The sequence below is a fragment of the Parasteatoda tepidariorum genome, chromosome 3, assembly GCF_043381705.1.
Source record: "Parasteatoda tepidariorum isolate YZ-2023 chromosome 3, CAS_Ptep_4.0, whole genome shotgun sequence".
In the NCBI taxonomy this organism is placed as follows: Eukaryota; Metazoa; Arthropoda; class Arachnida; order Araneae; family Theridiidae; genus Parasteatoda; species Parasteatoda tepidariorum.
In genome coordinates, this window is record NC_092206.1 from 70,403,794 (window position 1) to 70,423,446 (window position 19,653).

At 28.2% G+C, this 19,653-nt stretch overlaps 1 long non-coding RNA gene across 1 annotated transcript; it reads right to left on the reverse strand.

Moving 5' to 3' along the window:
- Positions 1-318: 318 nt before the first annotated feature.
- On the reverse strand, positions 319-12,381 carry LOC107444073 (uncharacterized). The gene is made up of 3 exons (XR_001584074.3): positions 12,249-12,381; positions 3,270-3,368; positions 319-787 (listed from the first exon to the last, which is right to left on the reverse strand). It is a non-coding gene; the product is annotated as an uncharacterized lncRNA (long non-coding RNA).
- Positions 12,382-19,653: the final 7,272 nt, after the last annotated feature.

Here is a 19,653-nt window from a genome sequence, read left to right on the forward strand (position 1 = left end):
AGTTAAACCAACACCTCCTAGAAAAGAGTAGGCCTCTGCACGGGTTACCATAAATATCCTTTAGTAGTCCAAACGTAATGACTTATTTCGTATTTTCAACCACTGCGCAGCTTAGTACCCCAAACGTAATGACATCTTTCTTATTTTTCATCAACTGCGCAGTTAACTTCGTCACATCGGACTACTAATTTGATCCGTGCTGAGGCCTTCCTTATTCTAGGAGGTGTTGGTTAAACGCTTTCAAAGTTTGCCAATATGGCAACCATAAACAGTAGAAATGCCTTATATAATTTCCACTTATCATATATTTTCATTAAATCTTCATGCATGACTTTATTTGGCGAAACATTTTTATGCTGATTTTACACACGGCACTTGTTACATATATGAAACTTTGATTAACTGAATATACTTTGCATCCAGAAATCATCTGTTCTAAAAGGTATAATAAGCAGACTGTTAGTATGATAGTTACTTTGATGAACACACCAAGTTTCAGTCTCGTGAGCTTACTTAAAAAAAGTAACCAAACACTACGTATAACAACCTTAAAGCATGTATCACAATTCATGTCTAATCATTGGTGAAATATAATACAAAATCTGAACAATCAGTCAGTACTAAATCGAAACAGGTGGTATCTGTTCTACTTTTCTTTCTCTTTTATCTCGTCGAGCGGCTAGTTTTTCTTCCAAACACTGTATCATCCGTTCTCTTTGTATAGTTTGAACTTTGAGAAATTCACCCACATTTTGGCTGTGCTGTTTTCTCAGCTCACCTATTTTTTCTGCAATGAATGAATTTAAAACTATATAAGTTCAGACAAATTTGCGCATTTGCTTAAACAGACAAATTTCAGACAAAACAAGTTTAGACGCAAAGTTTTGACAAACAAGATACAAAATGCTTAAGACCGGGGCTTTATACCCGATGACCGTTTGAAGACAACCAAACTACGGAACGAGGAATACCAGTTTGTCTGGGACTTAAGGAATTACGAAATTTTGGAACCTTAACCTCTACTCACAGTTTACTTTATTATAAATACACAACGCAATGATAGAGTAAGACATTAAAGCTGGAACATTACCTTGAAATGAATGGATATTTATAAAAGCTCCATTACCAATGGACATTTATCAAAACTCCGCTTATCTTTTCTATCATTACACTAACTAATTAAAAATCAAGGGTGACCCTTTATCTTTTTTTCAAAAAAATTATTGAATTTCTTGACATTTATATATAATTTTTACAGTATTGATCCATTTTAACATACATTATTAGATTCCTTTTCAAAATAAAAGTAAAAATAAATAAAATCAGAGGTCACAAATTTTTATTTTGTGAAGAAGGAATGAAAAAAAATTCTATTAATATTGAGAAAGTTTAATCATTGGTAAGGAAAGCGTGACGAAAAATATCAAATTTTGGAATTAAAACAGGATTAAGACAAGGAGTCTATCGATAACACTCTTTAATTTTTGTTTAGGACACATTATTAGAAAGATTTATTCTAGTCGAGGGAAAACAATTATAAACCGATCATTACAAATTTTTGCATTTGCAGATGAACTGGACTTAATCTCTAGAACAGAAAAATGTCTAATAAAAACGTATATAGATTTAAAAAAGTGAGCAAAAACAGTCTGACTTTTGGTTTACAGGGAAAAAACTAAATGCGTTGTTGTGGACAGAGAAAACGAAACAATCGTGAGTGCCGTAAATACTGAACTTGGTTTTGAAAGGAGGACAGAATTCAAATATCTTGGCTCAATTATCACTGGAAAAAAAAGGAAGAATTAAATCCAGAGATAAAAGCTAGACTGGCTGCTGGAAACAGATATTACTTTTCAATGCTTAAGTTGTTGAAATCTTCTCTGCTCTCACGAAAATTTAAACTACAATTATATAAAACAATAATTAGACCCATTGACATATATGCAGCAGAAACTTGGACAACCATTCAGAATGAAGAAAAAATCTTTATTACTGTTGAAAGAAAGGTTATCAGGAAAATATATGGACCAATAAAAGGTAGGGATTTTCGGAGAATTAGTAGTAATTTAGAGTAAACTATATAAAGAAAATCTATAAAGGAAAACTAGTGGGAAGGAAAACGATCGGACAGCTTAGGAAAAGATGGCTTGATAAGGTAGAAAGAGATCTGGAAAAAAAAATCAAAAATTGGAGGAAAAGACCAAGGACCGGAAAAAGTGGAGCTGTGTGGAAAAGGAGGCCAAGGTCCTTCATAGACTGTAGAGCCGAGAAGTAAGTAAGTAAGTATCATAATATATAGGGCAACTTCACTTTAGGAAGAACATTAAATTATATTTTTTTTCTGGTTTTTTAATACATACGAGTAATACAGCGGTACAAAGCTATTTCAGTCAAAGATAAATATTTACAATATATTTCACTAAAATATCCCTTTCTTGCATTATTGCGAAACTAAATTTTTGCTCGACATCAATTGTATGATTAAATAGTCAACCTGCCTCAAAACAGTAAAAACTGTTCAATATTGATCAAATAATATCGGTAACTTGAACCATAAATATTGTAAAAAAAAATTCTGCAATCTAATAGTAAAACATTACATAGAGTCACATTTTTGTTCAAGTTTAATCATGGCATCGTGCAGGCAAGTTCAAAAAGTATTTACACAATTGGGTACTTGCAACTTATCAAATGATTGAGTCCAATCACATAGTTGTTCATGGCATATTAACATTACAGCTTTAAACCTTGCGTTTATAATTACGCTGAATCAATTTATGGATCAGTCTTAGTTGGATACCTTCAAGCGGTGTCACGCGTGTGTATCTAAACTGATTGTCTGATCCATCGCTTGCAATTGTACAATTACATATAACGTTCAACTTAACACTTAATAAAGGTTGTAGCGAATTTGAAATGAGTAATAGTTAATTCCTTTTAAATTTTGATGCAAGATCAAATTTCTGTATCTAAAATCAGAATTTCATAATACTTATAGCTATGTAGAAGATTATGAAAGTAGATTTTATATCTAAAAACGATTGATAAATTTTGTTAGGTTATATTTTAAAAATAATGCACTACATTCTCACCAAATTTTAAACAGAATTCGGCTTAGTTCGACTTAAAATTTTTAACACCAATAAGATATACGGCAAATTATAAAAATTGTTCATTCCTTACCGTATTTCCATTAGAATTTTTATATTTCTTATATACCTTGTATTTTAATATTTCTTGTATATTAAATTTCGTTCTAATTCACTCACCTTGCAACTCCTCTACAGAATAATTGGAAGACACTGATTTGACTGAAGCTCTTGATAAAGAAGGAGAAAATTCCATATTAGTTGAAGATTTTTCCTTCACTGCAAATAATAGAGAAATATATTTTTATTTTTTAGTTTTAAATAAACTTCCTGTGTATAAAGGATATAGAATAAAGATCCATTTTACAAGGATATTTCCTCCAGATTTATTAGCATTGGTATTTAGTAGAAATATGTTGATGTTTCTAATGCCAAACTCATGACCAGCAAGCCTGCTTGGTGAAACCAAGCGAGTTTAAAGCAGAGGGCGTGTCTCTTGTTTTACTGTGACGACGTCTACAGAAAAGAATACGATTTCAGCCAGACACACGTCACTGCCCGTTTATAGGGTGAACCCATTCTTACATTCAGTTCTTCATCCACAGATTGTAATTTTGTCCTGAACCAGAGAACGGTACCCCAGAGCTGTTATGGGAACACGGATGACTTTTTGACCCGACAGATTTAACATGCACCAGTCACCTTTTATAATACGGGGAGTTTTCGGTTGGCGGAGATTGAACTCACGATCTCTTGGACATGGGCCCAACGTCCTACCAGCCAGGTCATCGCAGCCTTATTCAGTAGAAATAAAATGTCATGACTCAAAATAATACCTTGAACCAATTCGGTGGACCTTAAAACTGAAATGTGATGGCAGCTATTGAAATATTTATTTTAGAAATAAATTAAAATAGCAAGAGAAAATATTTCATCCTTCTCTAAATAATGAATGAATTGGTAATGTTCTTAGATGTTAGATTGTGCGATTTCAAAAAATATTCTAAAAAGGCAAAGAAACTATTGGTACTTATCACAAATAAAATAGCTAAGTTGCATTCTAGTAAGGCAAAAAACTTGTTGAATAACATGTTTTTTTCACTCCATATATGTTTTGTGAAAAACAAACTGCTCCGAATGTTGCCGAAATTTTTTCGATCGATTAAATTTCAAAGATCAGCTATTGGTCAAAAATGACATCACTGCTTGTGAGAAACGGGATGATATGTATTGGCTGGCGTTGACGCGATTTTGGAAAATTGCCAAACGTTTTTTTTGCCTTTAAGTATGTTTTTTGATTTTCTTTATTTTAATTTAATAAATTTATTGTTTAAATAAAAGAAATGGCAGTTCAATCGGGAATAATAATGCAATTTACTGAACTTTTACTCCAGGACCGCTTATTAAACATGGACAGTGGGTGGAAGTAGTAATTCTAGCTCCCAATTCAAAAAATTCTTTGAAAATTTCAAACAGATCATTCGGGTGAGAAATTTGAAAAAATTGAATTCTCTAATTGGTTTAAAATCAGTTATTAATGAAAAAAAATCTGTTTTTTTATCGCTTTTTTTTTCTTACATAGTAAAAATAACATCAGTGTGGTTTTCTAACTTATAGTTATCATTAAAAAAAGGAGTTTATTGCTCGTTCCTTAATACCTAATTGTTTTTATTTGCTATGTCAGATAAATTCCCAGATCAACCTGAACGTGATGGCATAGGCGGATTACATCAGCAAATTAGTATTTCTGAAGCTTTTAGAAGGCACGTGTTTATTTTGTTTATAGATATGCTTTAAAAAGATGTTTCTTAAAACTAAATAATTTAAAGTCAAAATAATTTAATTAAATTGAAAATACTAACTCGTTCAGGAGAGTCATAAAATATCACCATACTATTATTGTCACTAATAATGCATGATTAATTTCGATAGCATGTGGTAATTTTTTTTATTTTATAGTCGGTATTGAATAGCCGAATTCCGGGTTTACGACTATCACTTTTCATCTCCACAGCCTAGTAATTTTGAATCCAACCCAGAAGGCAAGGAAACTTCTGAATCAAGCATCGGGACAAACTAGCCTTCGTGGGGGACTTTTCGGTGGAACTAATCCACATTTGCATTACATGGTTAAGAAGACAAGGAAAACCTCCCATGGTTAGTCCGACAGCTATATGTTCTATTTGAAATAAGCAAATAAGCTATCTAATATAAAACAAAATAAAGGACGAATTGTTGCTAAGTAATTTAGAAGAAGCTTAAAAAATCACATAACATATATTGACCAATGAATCTTAATTAGTTTTCGTAATAGGCCCTATTCGAAGTAAAAAAATTAGCTATGTACTAAAAAGCAAAATCAATAAAGAAATGGTTTTAATTCTTTTAAGAGAAGTGTAAAAATTCGCTAAGCTGTTTATGACGCCTTTGATCTGAATTAGTTTTGATAATAGGTTCTGAATGAACCAAAAAAAAAACTGTATTCTTAAAAGCAAAATTAACGGGAAAATATTATAATTCGTTCTAGAGAAAAGTTTATTTTAGAATGCCCATGACACTCGTCATGCAGATATCAGTAGGGCAGATTTGTTGGCCACTCAGGGGCAGCATAATGCGGGCCAACGTTGCTGCCACAGTAAGGACATATAGTACAGAGAATGAAAGAACATGAATGCCTTGTTCTGGATTCGAACCCAGAAAATCTTAAGAAAAAAAAATGGCTATACTAATTTGACACCAATGCTAACTTTATTTTTGTAATAGCTACTAATTAAATTAAATAAAAGAAAAACTATGTACTATAAAGTAAAATTAACGGAGATATACTACTAATTTGTCTTGTTGCAACATAAAAATTCTCCATACATACTATTACTGACGCCAATGATATATGCTTCAAAAATTTTGGTAATATGCACTACTGGTATAATGGTAATTAGGACAGTTTAATAGGTACCAAATATATTTATATAGGTAAAATGTATAACACTGACAGATTTGAGACCTGTTAAAACTGCATCATTACTTTGCAGTTCTAATATCAATACAATTGAAATAGGCTTCTACGGCCCTTCAAAAGGGGTAAATTTGCCTGATTCCGTTAAATATTTACTATCCTGAGTTGACCCCGAACAATAACACCATTCCAAAAGATGCTGAATACAGTTTATCTTTATTTTGATGGGATCCACTTCTAAAAACATTTTTGGCTTAATCTAATAAGGTAAAGCTACCGGCAAGGACAAAAAACAAATATAAATAAATAAATATTAGAATCATGTATTTTAGTTTTATTGGTTGCGTTTGTATATTTGTTTTCAGTTTAGTGAATGCTACAGTAGTGCTAGATTTAAAGATTTTTTTATTGAACAGGTATTCAGCTAGAATAAAATAAAATCGTCTGTACATTCACAATTTTCAATCTTGATCTTTAATTTGATACTTACCAGACTTTTTCAAAAAATTTTGTTTGCCAGTTTTTAGCACTTATTTCAATTGTTGCAAATATAGGGAGCTGTTATGTCGTTGTAATATGTTTTTATGTTAGATTATTAACAAACAATTGCTTGTTTTGTTCTGACTCAATTCCAGACAGAAACTCTGAAAAATGTGAACTCTTAAACTGGATACATGTAAACTACTGTAGATGTATTTCGTCCTATATGATTTTACTTAGGTTAAAGCAGAACAAAAAATATCATTCTTGACAGTAGCACACAAAAATAAACAATACGATTGTAGTTTTGGCGAAAATATTTTTTAAAAAAAAACACGCTTATCAATAAAATTAAAACTATCATTTGTACTGTGTTTTTTTTTCTCATTTAGAAACTGTATAATGAAAAAGGATTTGGTTTTCGGATATCCTAAATAGTAAGATATTCTGCTTTTCTTCGTAGGAACGATACCATAGACAAAGAAAAAAACTCATGTGCTCATAAAAGCAAATGTAATATATTTATATTTGGCTATTAGCATGATGGACTATTAGGCACACTCTCGTATTTTGTCTGATATAAAAAATTTTCCGCAGATTGTAAACATGAGGGAAATCTCATGTACGATTGGACGCTACACGCGAGAATGTGCGAAAAACAAAATTATTTTTTAATCAATATCTGGAATTCTCCCATTAATGGACATTTCTATATCGGTCCAATATTGGCAAAATAATTGCCCTTTAAAACCTTGTTCAGCCAAGATTGGTGAATATTGGCCCAATGAGTTCCGAAGTTATTTTGCTGCTAGGGTTTATATGAAGGGTACTTTCTAAGCTTTTTTATGATGTTATTTTAAAATCTAAGAATCTTTAAAGAGTTTAGTCTTTGCATTCACTAATTATTAGTAATTATTTGTTGCTTAACTAAGAAGCAAAACATTCATGGAGCCACTCGTACCAAAAAGACCAGAGGAAATTTGGTATCGTCTCTATAAAGCAATGGTTTCCAATTTTTTCGCCTTTGGAAATGTAAGTGATCGATAATCTTTTGACGCAACCTTGAGACTTATTCAATAAATGAAAATATTTAATGATTGAAATTTCATTAATTAGTTTGAAAATACCTTATAAATGAATAAAAAAATGAAATTTTTCATCTTCACGTAATATCAGACTTTTAAATTTACAGGTCTAGAGCGGCATATAGTCATCTAATTTGATTTTAGTTTGCTTATGAACTGAATAGACATGAGCTAAAACTTGGTTTTCATTTAAATAAAGCCAAGAAAAAACTGACATAAGCGTTAAGAATGGTTATTAGACAGACATATTTCTTCATTGCTGAATTTGGTTATTTTTGTTCCATACAAAGCATTAATGCACTTTTTTTCATAAATATGTCCTTTTCATTATTCATTCAATATATTGTTATCACAATTTTTTTCATTTTGCATTTCTTTCTTCACAAAAATTTTAATTAAATAATTTCATAAAAATAACGAAAATATTCAATAAATAATGGGTCGGATATAAATTTACTTTCATGTTTCGAAAATAATAACTGGTAAAAAAAGTCCCAAACTCTCGAATCCTCAGTGACCCTTCTTCGGAACCTTAGGGTTCCACAGAACACTATCTGACAACCGCTGCAATAAAGAGTTCCTCTAAACTTTTTTTTTTAATTTAATTTATTTAATTTTTTTTCTAATTTCAACCTACATTTGGTTTGGTAGAATGTTTTCACGGAAAAAAAAATTTGGACAGGAATAAATGAATTTATTCAGAAATATTCTACTTATCTACTAATGCATGTAAAAACAAGCAATTAATAAATTGAAAATATTATAGCTTGATTGTTATCTGATGGAATAATGAAGCACATGATTTTGAAATTTTAAATTTAATTATTTTTTTTACTCTCGATAAAATGTTTAATAAACTGCATAGTGATGAAATTATTATAAATATTCTTCATAACATCAAAAATATGATATTTTAAGATGTTATTTCTTAATCATAAATACACATAATTTGATTTAAAATAACTGAAGATCATTTCTAGAAACGCAATGAAATTAGAAATTCATTGTGTTATCTCCATTCACTTTAAATTATTATACGTGATTATACTTAAGTATTATACGTGAAGTAATATACCATTATACGTGAACGTAGAAATAACACATGTGAGTACATAATTTCCTACAATTCCAGAAATTCCCTTTACTTACCGTAAAGCAAATAATGTGTGTGAACATGAAGAAAACATAAATGAAGAAAAATTTTCATCCAGCTTTTATATCAGCGGTTCTTAAAAGGTGTTCCAAGGAACCCTAGGGTTCCATGGAAAGGTCACAGGGGTTTTGGGAACAATAATTCAGTAATTATTTTTAAATCTGCAATTATATTTTTATCTAACCAATTATCCATAATTAATTTTATAATTCGGTAAATTTTTCAAATTTATTTATTAAAAATGCTTATTAATAAAAGTAGAAAAATTAAAAATAATCCATCAATACATTGAAGGAATTATTAAAAGTATAAGCATTAATGAAAAATAACATTAGTATTTTTAATTTAATTTTTCAATTCAAAATAAAATTACTAAATTTACGAACAGAAAATTTTCTTTTATAACTATTCTCAACGTTCATAGCAGAATTTTTTTTCTTTCGAAAACCAAAATTGAGTTTATTTCATTCATTTTCAGCTTCAAAGATAAATTAAGAACTTGACTGGAAACAATTTCAACTGTCTGTCATAAAATCTAGTTTATTGGTCAAACTTCTTTCTTTACATTAAATATTTTCCAATCTTTCATCGATTAATATATTAACAAGTTACAATAAGTTTTATTTACAATCTCAGAGTTCCTCTAAAAAATCTGAAGGATTTTGAATTCCTTTGTCGAAAAAAAATGGGAAACTTGTTTTTAAATTAAAAATTGTTAGCTTAAAATTTTAAAAGATGAGAAAATTTCAAAATTTTACGAAAATTAAAAAAAAACATTTATGTAATTTCATTATTACACAACCCATTGAACGTTTAGAGGAAAAAATTGTGATTAGCTTGTATAACATAAATTTAACTATTTCAAGGCCGGAAAAAAGAATAAATAACGAAGTTTTATTGGAAAGCAGGCATAAATCCGCTCTGGGTTTACTCAAAATCAAACTTAATAAAAGGAAGGACATCAGATATGTATGTATATATATATATATATATATACNGTTATATATATACAAGAAAGCACGAAGAAAGTAATCGTGTGGGCTGATGAAAAGATTATATCTTTTTTTTCCGGTTTTCTAAATAAAATTTCACCTTTTTTTTTCTTTTTTTTTTAACTGTTGTTTGTTATTTTTTTACTTATTATTTCCCCCTTTTTCATACGTCTTTAATTTTTCTTTGTTTTATTCTTCATTTTGAATTTTCCATACTTAAAAATAATTTTGTTTTGACCATTGACGTTATATCATAAAATGTATGAATCTCTTTTATGGAAAGTAAAACATACTGTAAATTTAATGCTATGAAAATAACATTTTAATTTTAATGACATTTATGTATGCCAGTAAGATGCAAGGTCAAAATTAAATATAGACTCTTTCTCCATTATCAAAGCTATGGAGTCGGATTATATACAATTACACATATACCAATTAAGTGTTTACAATTATAACCATTTCAGATTTTTATCAATTGCTTTGCTTGCCTATTATTATTTGCTTCATAGTACTATTGTAGAATTACTATTATCTTTATTTAATAGTACAAACTTCTGATCTACTTTTTAATTAAAAGTAAGCCTTTTGATTCATAAATTCCCAAATTAAATTTATTAATAAGTATCTTCTTGTTGTTAAAAAAGTTAATAAGAACGTAATTCAAATCTACTTAATGTATCATTCGTAATGGCGCAACATAATCTTTTCGGAAGTATCATTATAATGTTAACTAAACTCCCTAAAAAATACTTTTTATGTGTTTATTATATATATGAAATGTTAATATCTAGTTCTCTTTATAGAATTAATTAAAATTAATTGAAATAAATAGAAAATTAAATTAAACTAAATTTAAATGAAATAGAATGAAATGAATCCTTGATGCAGAACATGTTAATTATGCACTTCTGGAAAAACTGAGTGAAATAAAATAAAAAATTCCCTCAATTTTGATATGAACATTAATTTTTTTTCTTCAATAAATCAAAAATTTCCATCATGTTCAAATTTTCGAAAGTAAATCAAAGCTGATTTGACTCGATACGGTTCCATTTAGTGCTTTTGGTTGTATGCAAAAAACAGCAGGTTTTTAAACTAAACTATTATTTGTTCAACGCAGTTAAAGAACTTATAATGATATAAGATTCAATAAAATTTTTAGGGGCATCATTTCTAGAAAATTCACCAAAACCTGTTTAGCATATTTTCTCATTAAAAATCATCTTGTTTAATGACTGATAGAAAAAAGAATTTCGTTTTAAGGGTTTATATCTAAACATATAAACCCTTAAAACGAAAGTTTCGCTTTATTTGAAATTTGATAGTACCTTTTTTCCACCATGCTCTTCACTTTCAATTCTCTGAGCAAAATATATGTTTAAATTTATGTCTTTAACTTTTGCAGATTAGTTTAAATTTAAATAAAATAATTATTTTCAGTAAACTCTGCAATTTCAATGATATATGAAAAAGTATTTATTTGAATAGATGTTTCCAACTTTTGAAACATGAAATTTAATTTTCAAAAAAATAATTACTTTCTGTGTAAGCTCTTCAATTTCAATAATCTATGCAAAAATATTTCTTAAAATTAATGTCTTCAACTTTTGCACAGTAATTTTAAATATAATAATTATTTTCCATGTAAGACCTTGAATTTCAATAATCTATGCATAAGTATTTGTTTAAACTTATGCCTTTAACTTTTGAAACATTTAGTTTAATTTTAATGAGAATTATAACTTTCCACTGAGCTGTTCAATTTCAATATACTCATTGCAAACATATTTGTTTACATATATGGGTTTAGTTTTTTTACATAAAATATAGTTTTAGATGAAATTAAAATTTAATTTCAATGATACACAAGAAATGAAAATACAAAAGTGGAAGTTAAAATTTTCTAATAAAAATATTAAAAATTACGAATATTAGATAAAAATAAGAATTTTTATTAAATATATTTTAATATTCAACTCTACCTTACTGAATTTTTTTAAATGTCATTTTTTTAAATGTTTCTTTTTGATTACCAATCTGTACCTATCCTATATGTTTTTTTTAAAGTCTAATTTGAACGTAAGCATTTTATATGCAATCTTTTTACTACTCCCTCCACAACAAACGCTATTTGCATGAAAATCGATAAAACACATATTTTCCTTGCTTACATTTACAGAAAAATAAATTTATTTTAATTAAATAAAAATTATTTTAATGATAAGTTCAATTATTTGTAAAATGTTTATTTGAAAAATACAAGATTTTAAAAGCACACACGTATTTTAAATTTTCCGTTGTTCACATCAATAAAGTAATCTTTAATAATAACGAAATTGTTTACGCTTCATAACGAGGTACAAAATTGTTATAAAAGTATACAAATAAAAAACATTCTCAGATAGAGATAGTCAGCACATAATTGTATTTAAATAATTATAAAAGTATTAAAAATAAAGTTAAAATAAAGTGAAAATAAGAAAATTTTACCTGAATTCCCACGTATGGGTAATCCAGTTATTGACCATGAGATTTGGTGTTGTAAAAGCAAATATTGCTAGGCATTGAAGAATGCCCTGAAAAAATTAGGGTTGCTAAGAGACTAAATGACGTTGCGGTCACGTGATTTCTTTTTAACAAAGAGAAACAATGCAATGACAGTTTGACTGAAGAAAAATGAAATAAAATAACACCAAAAAGTTACAGGTGTTTGGGAAATTCGCATGCATCGCTTTCATTAGAGGAAAATACTTGAATATAAAAGTACGCAGTTAATAATTTTTTTAGTCATAGAAACTAATTTGCAAAGCCTGAATATAAATATTAAATCATGTTCTTCATAAAAGAGAATTTAATTAGCATAAAACGTATATTTCCATGTTCTTTTATTACCTTTTTTTTGGGGGGGGGGGATAAATGTTAGAGAATAAATGTTAAATCTTAAAACTATGGGAAACTTTTGAAATATTTTTTTTAATTTAACATTCTACAAATGATATATTAATTCGCAAAAATATATGTTATAGATTTCCAGCAGTGCACTTTTAAAGATTTCATTACATCAATTACATGATCTTTAATAATTAAAGGAAAAATTTATGTGTGTGCCTCTTAAAACTCCAAAGCCTGAAAAGTTATTATGATAAACTTCTGTATCATTATTACAACAAGGTTCTTATAATGCTGGTTAATATAATAACTAATTGCATGAACGAGTTTTTACATTTATTGAGTTGTCTAGTAATTAATACTAGGAGGCTCAGCCACCTGCTCACCAACCCCCGAGAATTGCTACGCAATCCTATGCGGTTCACGCCGTGAACCATGGCTCGCTGCGCTCGCTCGCCAATGAACACAATGTTCTAGCACAAAGACATAGTATATTATCATCAAAGACATAGTATTTTATCATCAAAGACATAGTATTGTACTTATGTAGAAGAATTCTATCAATGTTCTTATTGGCTTTTAAAAAAGTATATTAGCTATTTAGATTGTACATGGTGAAAAAATCAAAACATTAGCTAAATGAGAAACATATTAGCAAAATAAATTATCAAATATTGCAGTTACTCACCTAAATTCAACTAAATGTGTATAATAAATTAGTTAATGCTAGAAATTCTGAAAGTTTTAGAAAAAAATTTTATTATTTAAAAATATAAACTTTAAACCCTAACTTTTCCTTGTGAGATAATAACCCTCAAAAAGTCTTTCATTTTCAAGAACACAAAAATTTGTTTTATCGCCAAATGAAATATTTTTTGGTGATCAGCATTATTGAAATCAATTTCTATATTAATTAACATTTGTGATAAAGTACATAACATTTTAGAACAAAATAAGGATGTTTTACATACAATAAATTAAAATGCATGGCTGTTAGCATTACCCGAGAAATACCACGTGGAGGTCGCCATGCTGCATTTCTAATCGGGGAGTTTTGATTTTGGCAGTTCCCCTTGCCTACTGCCAATAGAAGTTTCAATTAAATTTTTTCCAAAAAACATTTTTTTCTGCAAAGCTCTAAGAAATTAACACTAAGCATTTAGAATTTCTTTGAAAACACAATTATAGATTTGGCATCTTGGAGCAATTACTGAAAGGCTGTCAAATGACTTAACTCTTGACAGGCCAACATAAAGTTGTCCATGACTAAAAACTTGTTTAGTCAATACTAAACTGATTTTCTCAAAAGTCTGACCTTGTGACTTATTTATAGTCATGGAGAAGGCCAGCCTAATTAATTCCTAATTGAGTTTAAATTAAATATTATCATGTTTTTAGGGCATGAATCTGAATTGAACAACCTGATAATGCTCACTCTGGTTATTGTTTCCGTTTTTAAAAGCGCTATATGTTGAGCCACCTCATGTGACATTTGCCATGTGACATTTTTAGCAGCAATCATTGGTCGATTTTCTAACGTTGCCATTCGGGGAGTTGTAATGAGGTTGTAATGAGGTTTTTTTTTGGTGCCGTGTAAGAGAAATATATATAGATAATAACCGTACAGTGCGTAAAATGAAAAATAGAATAACTTAATGACTATTGAGCAGATTATTACGTACTAATGTGCTACATTAATAATTTTAAAGAAGGGCCTTAAAAATGCAATTTAATTAGAGAAGACGATATTCTAACTTAGAAAAACATACTCTGCATGAACTATTTTTAAGTGGCAAAATCTAAAATTTAAGTAGAACTAGCCAGACAGTTTCTGTGTTCCAAAATTTCAAAGAAGTCTTAATTTTAAATTTTTATTTCTCATGAAAAATTCAACCAATTTTGCACAAATTCTATATTTTTCATTTAAAATCTCATAGTTTGAAGTGATTAAAAAAAACATATTTTACCACTCAAAACTGTTTCGCCCGAGTTATTAAAACATATATTAAAAATAATATTTTATACATGATCTACGAATAAACGAGTTTTATATTTATCTGCAAAATTATTTTAATTCAATTAAATACTTTCAGGGACATGACGAAACACGCAATAAATATTAAAGGTGCTGGTTAGAACCAACTTGAAACCAATTCTTTGCATTCACTATTGTAACCACATTTCAGTCTTCATAAAACACTTTGCTTGAGCTAAATATTTACATGTTGGAAAATTTGATTTATAATAAAATATTTATAAATTATTACTGTCCCAAGTCGTCTTGGCGCAGCATCACTTTCGTTTCCGGCTCTGCAGGCCACACTTAGGAACTAAATTCGTTTTGCAAATAACTATTTTGTTACAATTTCTAACTATTCCTCAACAACAATTGATTTAAAAATTGAAAACGATTCTAAGAAGCGATATTTTTAGAATCTTTTCGCCAAAAGAATTTGCTTTTTTAATTTGTAACGATAATTTATAAATATGCTTGCTAAGGCAAAATTGGTTTGTTCAAATGAGTTATGCGTAAAGGTAGCTTAATGCAATATTCCGAAAAAATGTGGAATTAGATGTTTCCGCAGTTCAACACTGGATTACAAAATTTTAAATGGACACAGACAGAATTCTTTTTTAAAGCAAATTTCAGATGCGAAGTGGAAATAATTCATATTCTTTCCTGCGGAAGTGTCCAATTTTCGAAATGAGTGAGCATAGGAATTTCCCTAAGGAAATCTTCTGCATTAGTACATAAATTTTAAAAAATGTATATAAAAATGTAGGAAGTAATCTATATTTTTTCATGGTGGTGCTTCATTATTTGCTCGATTTATTGCTGTGATTCTTTTTTAGTTGATATGGAAACTATTTTGATCCTAAATTAAGGGTGAATGATCCACAAACATTGCGCAATGTGAATTCTTTTTTTTCTTCTTCAAATGTTTAAACTTTCGCTCTTTTATTCTAATATATAGTATTTATTTTTCTTTATAAATTTGAGAATGAAAAGATTTAGAAAAAGAAAAATGTGTTATTTCACCATTAAAAAAATAGAAAATTAAGTATTTATTGAAATGTATTCTTTAACCTTTCCTTATGTTATTATGCAAGGTTTTTTTAAGACATTTCTTTCTTTGTTTTTAATTTTTTAAAAATTAATCGAGGCTTGTAAAAAAATTTATATTTTATAAAATATGGACACTTTTAATACTACAAAACAAAACGTTCCCTTCTTGTGTCGGAAATACTTTTTAAAGAATGTTTTTGGAATATAAACAAAGAAGAGTATCATTTCGGTGGTGGTACGTAAAGGAAATGTTTTTGAGATTTTGAAAATATTTTTTACTTATTTTTCCAAAAAAAGTTTATTAAAAATGCTGATAATGATAATCAGCATTTACAAAAAGTAAAGGAATATTCCTACGAATTAAGTGTTAAACAAAAATAAGTTTATATGTTTTTTAATCTTATTTTTTGTAATTTTATTTTGAATTTTTGAATATTTTAATTCGAAGCGTAATATAAGTACTGCTGTGACAATTTTACAATATTTTTTTTGGTATGTGTGTTGAATAAGAATAGTTTGTGTTGAATAAAATCTTAAATTAGACTTCATATTTTGGTGAATGACATAAACACAAAAGATGGTAAAAAACTAAATCAATCAGTGAATTTTTAAGCTAATAAAGATATTCATAAGAATAATATTCTTTAAAGTCAAGTTTTTTTAGGAGGGTAAAACTTTAAAGTTATAAGAGATAAGCTTTAGAAAAGTGACGTAAATTAATAATGAATGCATTATTTTTTATTTTATTTTGTATTCCAGTCTTTTCGTTTCAACGTCTTATGCTATACAATTTAGATCGATATAAAAAAAAATTTCTCAATATATTTTCATTAGCACTCAATCTTCTTCAAACTTCCCAATGTATCCTCATTTGTAGTGTCAGCTTGCTTTGACAAATAATTCCTTGATAGCAGGTCAATTAAGAAAAGTTGCAAACTTCGATGAGTAAGAGTAAGAATTCGATGCAATTTTAAAACTAAGCATTAGCCGCCCGAAATTAGAAACTATTAGATTCCATTCAGAATTCCAACTTATGCCTTATACTTAATGATTTCTTTCATTATAATCATTGTATTTTTTCATTATTATCATTATATTCTGTCATTATTATCGTCCACCTATTTAAGCTATTATATTTAGAATTCCAACTTATGCCTTATACTTAATGACTTCTTTCATTATTATCATTATATTCTATCATTATTATCGTCGCCATTGTAAACTATTATATTCAGAATTCCAGCTTATGCCTTATACTTAATGATTTCCTTCATTATTATCATTGTATTCTTTCATTATTATCATTGTATTCTTTCATTATTATCATTATATTCTATTATTATTATCGTCGCCATTGTAAACTATTATATTCAGAATTCCAACTTATGCCTTATACTTAATGATTCCTTTCATTATTATCATTGCACTAATCTTTAATAATTTTAAAAGGGCAAAATCATTACTTTTTTTTCTTTTCAATGAAATTATGAAATTTTAAATTTTTATCACTCATCAGCATTTTCAATAATCATTTAAAGCAGATTATCATTTATTTTCTAAAAATTATAATTCTATAAAACTTATTATTAAAAATATGACCAGGGAGATTAAAAGTTTTTGGAGCTTTGTTTAACATTTTTTTTGCATTAGAATTATTTCTAACTCCGTGTAACTTAATAGTAAAAAAAATATTCCTGGGAAATTCTTCTTTTCTGGACTATCTATTAAGGTCTGGTTTCTTAGGACAAGCGCCTTATCTGGGCGTCAGCGGAAAGTTGACGTAGAGCTGACGCCAAAAAAATACTTTTTTGTTAGCTCAGCGTGAGCAGTCGGTCCAACGCAGACATTATCTCTGATTGCGCATACGTTAATAACGTAAACAAATATTTATTTTGAATTTGTATTGATTTTGTTATTGTCAACCAGTGTTTCTGAGAACAAGTAATGACTTTGTCCAAGAAAAAACACATTATAGCTGAGCTAAATGAAGAGTGCTATGTTTAATGAAGAAGCTATGTTTAATGTCAAAATCAAAATCTTGGCTGATTTCAATGTGCTGTTAAATGTTGTCCGCCATTGCTTCTGTGGTTAACGTCACGTTGTAATCCAACTGCAGTTGAGTTCGACGGTAATTGTAGTTCAAAATGAGCGTTCGATGACGTATACTATCAAACTCACAAATGGACGGTTAGCGCTGATTTCCAGCTGACAGCGTCCTGTCCTAAGAAACCAGGCCTTTAGAGAAAACCTAAAATAACACATAAAATGTTAGATAGTATAAAAAGACATTCTTCTAACACAGAATAGGTAAATTATGAGAGTTTAGAATGTAAAAATTTATAAAAATTTTTAAAAAAAACTTTATTATGGTCAAAAAATATTGATTTTATTTCTGTTTTAAAAGATTAACAAATTATACTTTTGTCCTAAATCAGAAAACAAGATAAAACTGTCCTCCGGTAAAAAATTCAAGTGATACTGGAACTTTGAATCCTTTTATCTCTCACTTAATAATTATACATTAATACACTATTTTTTTTTTCTAAAAAATAGTTAAAGTCAAAATACATAATTTTTACTTTTAAAATGTTAAAATTTTTTAAAGTGTATGACAAATAATGCTGACAGGAAGGAATATTTTGTTTTATCAGATTACTTTGAAAACTGCTATGCTTATATATGTTTTAGTCATATGAAAAAAATAGGATTATTAATTTTTTTCTAATATTTAAGCTATTTTTTGTATATTTATGAATTAACACAGTGGCACAAAAAGTAAAATATAATTTGAAAAGATTTATCAAACAACAGAATGAAAAGATTTATCAAACAACATTAATTATAATTTCTTCTTCTTTTTTTTTGTAAATTACAACCAAAGAATATTATGATTAATTTTATTTTATCTTTTTGGTTTAAAGATGCTATATGACTTTTATACTTTTGTCAACGCTTTTAAACACGCAGGAAGAAGCACAACAAAGCTTACATGAAGATATCGTCTGTTCTGTCTATTTGTATTTCCTTTTATTTGATTTTTATTTTACTTGGCAACCGGGCACTGCAAACTGATATAGTTAACTGTCAGGCTCAAATTTCCTGAGAATGAGGTTTTGTTGTCTTTTAACCATGCGTGACACCGAAAAGTTAAAAAGGTCAGGTTACGTAATTTGGCAAAAAAAAAGTTTACAGTTATATTTTATAAGAGGTGAAATTACCGAAAAATCCAAAATATAAAAAAATAATTGTTTTGATTGTATTGAATATTTAAATAATTCCAAAGACACTGAGAAAATTCATTAGGAAAGTTATTTTTTCACTTCTGATATTATGGTAGTTGCATGTGGTTTCTTTCCTTGAAGATTTTTTTTACTCTTAAATTAACTTTGAAGTAAGCTTTTTCAGAATCGGAATGCTCTATTTTATAAAACTGTGTTTTAGACAAATGTTTTAAAAATAATTAAAATTTTACCTAATATAACCTTTGTGATCGATATATCATTTAAAGTATCATAGAATCGTATAAATCGTAGATCAATATGACCTATAGCAGACAGTAAATATAGCTGAAGAACTATGGTCTAATAACGAAAAAGTTTTCATTGCGTTGCCTTCACCTTTGAGGCTATAGACTTACCCAACAAATTTTATATTAATTTAGTGGAGATTAAGAACCTTTTACAATTAAAACCTGCTGCTTTTGGGACTCAAAACTTTTTATTAGACTTGAAACTGTGTTATGTGATGCAAAATCTACGTTATGTCTTCCATTGAATATTTGTTTTACCTGTATTTGAATATTTCAAAGATCATGGTGACTTGGATTTCTGAAAATAATGTATGTATATTTCAGTATTTCTTCTGAAAACTTAAATCTGAATCTTAATTTATGATATAAGTAAAATAAATTTATAAATTTTTCATAGCTTTGTTTCCTTT